Source organism: Solanum pennellii, chromosome 7, assembly GCF_001406875.1.
Source record: "Solanum pennellii chromosome 7, SPENNV200".
NCBI classification, from domain to species: Eukaryota; Viridiplantae; Streptophyta; class Magnoliopsida; order Solanales; family Solanaceae; genus Solanum; species Solanum pennellii.
Genome location: NC_028643.1, coordinates 36,564,091 through 36,569,276, shown reverse-complemented (window position 1 = coordinate 36,569,276; position 5,186 = coordinate 36,564,091). Strand labels below are relative to the sequence as shown.

At 48.1% G+C, this 5,186-nt stretch overlaps 1 pseudogene; it reads right to left on the bottom strand.

Moving 5' to 3' along the window:
- Positions 1 to 4,232: 4,232 nt before the first annotated feature.
- Positions 4,233 to 4,986, bottom strand: LOC114077878 (annotated as a pseudogene).
- Positions 4,987 to 5,186: the final 200 nt, after the last annotated feature.

Sequence of the window (5,186 nt, the reverse complement as noted above, 5' to 3'; positions counted from 1 at the left end):
CAATCAATACTAGCCTATTAGATAGTATACACTAAATCTATGTTAATAATTCTTTTCCTATTATCTACCTCCTTGGTCCGGCAAGTAGCATTAAGGCGAGTTCTAACGTTGATCATCCGTTAAAAAGACTTCTAAGCGAAAGAATTATTAATACATGCAAGACACTTTTCTAGAATTGTTATTTTAGCTAGGGTTTATCTCATTATTTGCCTATGGTTCCCACAACCCTAGTTATGGAGTTTAGTTACTCATAGCCATAAACACAATATTCAAATATATTAAATAAGAATTCATGTACTTACTTCAATGAGAAAGAATAAAGTCCAAAAGATTGCTTGATTAATCACCAAAAATCACTTGCAAGAATTCTCAAAGTAATCAAAAATCTCACGAAAAGTCTAATGATTATCGAGAATCTCACAATACAATGTTTACGAATACGGAGTTTCAACAATCTCAGAGTCTAACTATCAGGTGTCTAACCTCAAAAACGAGGTTTTTCGAACTATTTATAAAAATACAAAAACCTAATTAAACAAGAATTCTAATTGCTGGAAATCTGCCAAAACGCGGCTGGGTCGACGGACCACGCGACGGACCGTCGTGGTCATGACGGACCGTCGTGGACTCCGTCGTCCCATACTTGGTGCAATTTCTTCTGCTGCTCTCTTCATTCCCCTCAACGGCAAGTGTGACGGACCGTCATAGGCACAACGGTCCGTCGAGGGTCTCGTTTCAAAAGACTTAAACTCTTGGAATCTGGGTACTGGGATCACTTCTCTGATCTTCACGACGAACCTGCAGGACGGACCGTCATGGCCATGACGGACCGTCACAAGCTTCGTAATCCCACACTTGTCAGACTTCCCCATCTTCCTTCAGCAGCTTCTCTACGCTGCCACCTACGGACCGTCACAGGCATGACGGACCGTCATAAGCTCCGTAGGTGGTCTCTTCTGCATTTCTCTCTCAAAATCTCCGCATTTGGCTTTGGACAGATTTCCTGCAAAACAAAGAGAAACTTGTATAAAAATTAGCACAAAAAGGGCTTTTGGACGCACTAAACTTAAGGAAAAAGCATTAATTATACCGTGAAACCACGGTATATCAACACCCTCAACTTAAATTCGTTGTTTGTCCTCAAGCGACGCACTATGACTCACTACACAATCTTTGTACAATAGTATTCATGTTTTATCCTTTGCAATCATTTGGCTATCAATCCCGATTAATCTCATCAAATCTATGCATGCTATCACTATTAGGCTTGAATTTTGGTGGATTCGAACATGACACAGACTCACCATGCACTAACACCTATCCTCTTCAATTTCTCACCGAGGTGCTAACAATTCTGGTATTGCGACTAATGTCCTCACTTTAGAACAAAATCCTCATTTTTCACACAATGATTTCTGTTTGAGTATAAGGATTACATTTCAACACTCGCTCTCAGAACAAAGTCACACTCATTCATACCTATTGCCATAAGCTTGCCCTTATTTTCACTGCTTTAAGTTCGCTATACAACCCTTAGGATCACGATAGGACTTTTTTAGCTTGTAACATAGGCTCAGGGTCAGGTAGGGTATATTTAGGTATACTTTAGTGACTTTTTGCCCTCCTTGACATATCGGCTAAACCTTCCCTTTTCTATCATTTTATCTCGCCCAGTTTCTCATATTCTTTCCCTTTGCTCAATTTTCTCTTCTTTCTTCATTTGTGTAAGTGACTCTCTTCTTTTCTTGTTTGTATTTCTTGTATATTTTTCTTTTTCTTTACTTTTCTTTCAACTAATTTTGAGTCACCTTACTTTTGTTCTTTCTCTCTCTTTTGTTCTTTCAACCCCACTTTCCAGAGTATTCCTCATAATAGCCACCCTCAACTCATGGCTTTGCCATGAGTCAAGGTACACAATACCCAAAGTTGGGTCAGGGCCAAAACGAAGGTTGTTTACTGTATTAGCCACCCTCAACTTATGCTTTTGGCATAAGCTGAGGTGCACATGTCCAAGGAGGGACCAGGGCCAACACATTGTTCCCAGAAAAGATCAGTTGGGGTGAAAAAGAAAGGTCTAATTTAAGCTCAGATTATTTGGATCAAAGAAGGATAAATTTCATTTGGTTTCTTTTATTTAGGCTAGAAATGGGCTTTATTGAATAAGGGCCTATGATCCTTTCCTAATTGTCTATTACAGCTTACTTTTAGCAGGACTAACCAGGCAAGTTCTAGCTCAGTACCAATAGTGGACTATTCAAATTTCCTCACTCTCACTTGACATGTCATCACTATACCAGATTATTAGACACCTAGTTCGAATTAAAGACTTAGGGTAATGCAATGGTGTAACTCTATTTCACGCTTAGAGCCACACAATTGTCAGTTACTATGCCTAGTCATGCGTTATTTTCAGTTTATCAGGATATCATTTTAGCCATCATGCTCTAGAATTAAACTATGTACAAAAGATATAAACATGCCGGTTCAACAAAAAAAATAATCAGTCTTTTGGGGAAAAAGAACTCAGGCAAGAAAACCCCAAAAGAGGATAGTGAGTTGGGCTACTCAGACTTCACCCTAACACTCACTTTCCATTTACCCCACCCCCAACAAAAAAGCATGCAATTGTCCCCAATGCATAAAAAAATCTAAAGATTAGAGGGGTAGGTGAAGCAAACCTGTGGCGCATAGCGCCGTCGATCAACAAGCTGGTGGGTCCGGTTTCCCAGAACCCACATCCTCTGCAATCTGGACACCCTCAGTGGTGTCCTCAGCAATCTGGACACCCTCAGTGATGTCCTCAGCAGCCACCGCACCATCAGTAGGGCCTCCTGCTGTCTCTATAGTGCGGGAGCTAGACGCCCCAGCCGCTATCTGTGATGCTCTGATTTGGTGTGCCTCCGCCTCAGCAAGTGAGGCTCTCCTCGCGGCCTCCATCTCCCGTCGCTCCTTCTTCCTTGCTCGCGCCTCATCTTCTGATCGACCCCTACGCCTCTTGGCACTCTCTCGAGGGGAAGGTGGGTGAATGTCTGAGGTGGCAAACAGGGCCGCCAATACAGTGTCCTCAACAGGCTCGACAGGCTCCGGCACTCTCGTCTCTAGGATCGTGTCAATGTCTGCCCGAAGACTGTCGACTGCAGCCTGAAGAGTCGACACATCTACCGGAGGTGCTGGGCGGGCTAACACTCTCAACTCAAATGCATCTAGGCGCTGGTGAACCTCAGCAATCTTCCGCTGCATCTTCCTCTCCATACGCGCTTCAGACTCAGTAATAGACTTCTGCATCCACGGCTGGATATGATGCAGAAGAGTGGCCATTTGTGCCTCTAGTTTCTGGACCCTAGCAAGCGGGACCAGTAACGGTAGAGGGGCTGTGCGAGAGGGGCTCGCGGCTGTGCTACTACCCGGGATAGACTCGACCGGGGTAGTGTCAGTGGACGCCTGTGTAGCTGTGCGGGCCTGGGCTACCGTGTCTGCCAGATCATCAGCAAGTGGTGGCAGCTCTAGACGGGGCCCTCTACGTGGGGCCAACTCATTGGCCTCGTCTCTGATGAGGCCGACGTCAACGGTACCCTGTGGGGTCCTCAACTGATCTATGTGCCATATGGGCACACCTGCAGACCTGCAAAGGGCAAAGATCATGCACGGAAAGGGGTAGGTGGTGGTGACCTTGAATGCCCTCTCGTGCATGACTGCCTGGAGAAGCCATGCGAAGTCGACCTCGAATCCGGCTATCATCGCCGCTATCAACACTGCGCGATCCCAAGTGACGATGTTGTCAGCAGCTGTGGGGGAAAGGCAGTGACGGACGAGCAGCCACAAGAACTTCGCGACGAACGTGAGGTTGGCCTTCTTGATGGCCCCCTTCGGCTCAGTGACCCAATCTGCACCCTCTCCGTCGACTGATAGGTGCAGGGCCATCCACCTCTTGGTGGTCTCCCTCAGTGCTGGCTCTCGCAGGAACTGTCCATCCTTCACTATCTGCCAGCGATAGTCAAACTCGGCAGTGATGGGGGTCCGAGTAGCATCTGCACTCTCGCCGTATAGGAACCGGCGGATGGCTGGCAGGGAAATGTCAACCTGCACGCCCCGGACTCGAACCTGCTCCAATGGGGCCTGTTTAGCGGGAGCAGCCCGCCTGTCGATCTGTGATCGGAGAGTCGCTACATAGGACGCGTAGAACTCTCGGACCATCTCCTCGCTGTATCGTCCCAATGGACGTGCTGTCCACTCTAAGCGATGCCTGGTGAAGAGGTTATGAATCTCCGGCATCGTGGGAAGGCTCCCTGTGAGTACCCGCCGCTCCAGGGTGAGTGTGCGAGTCATTACTCCTTTATCGGTCAAGAACTTTGCGTCGGAGTAAACTTGAAACTGGCCGTCGACACACCACCGGTTTGGCTGGTCAGCGGCTGGGGTGGGGACCTGAACTGGTGCGCCGGATGTAGAGTCTGAACTGTCAGCCTCATCAGACGAGGCCGACGCTGCAGCAGTGGCGGGTGCGGGAACCTCAGCAGAGACTGAAGCTTCCTCGGACCAGGATACGCCTAAGGAGCCAGACGCTCCTTCCTCATTTGTGGCTGACCCAGAGGGTGTGCCGGTCAGTGTGCGCTCCTCATCAGACTGGGAGGCAGTGACTACGCCGGACGCCACCTTCTTGGGTGTGGCTCTGGGGGCACGTGTAGCACGGGAAGGGGCGGAGGTGCCTGGGGGCACATATTCAGGGTCCCGCTCATCATCAGACCCGATGATCAATCGTGCAGACGGGGCAACAGACTTGGATCGCCCGCGTGCGTAGGTGCGGTCTTGCTTGGGTGCCATAGTAGATAGTACCTGCAAAGGATCACTATTAGTACGAGTGGTGGCAAGCAAGACAGGCAAGCTCATATGACATTAAACTTTGAAAATAGTGTGTTAGTAATATTGAAACTGTATCACACGACGGGACCGATGACGGCTCGTCGTGACTATGACGGACCGTCATGAGGTCCGTCGTGTTATACTTGGTATATGTATATATAAGGAACCCTGAAGGAGGGGTCTCTGGCCATCATGACGGTCAAGCAGGACGGACCGTCGTGGGTGTGACGGTCCGTCGTAAGAGTCCGTCGTAGGACACTTGGAAAATTTTGAGAGACCCTTAGAAACAGGGTCTCTGACAACCATGACGGTCGTGCAGGACGGACCGT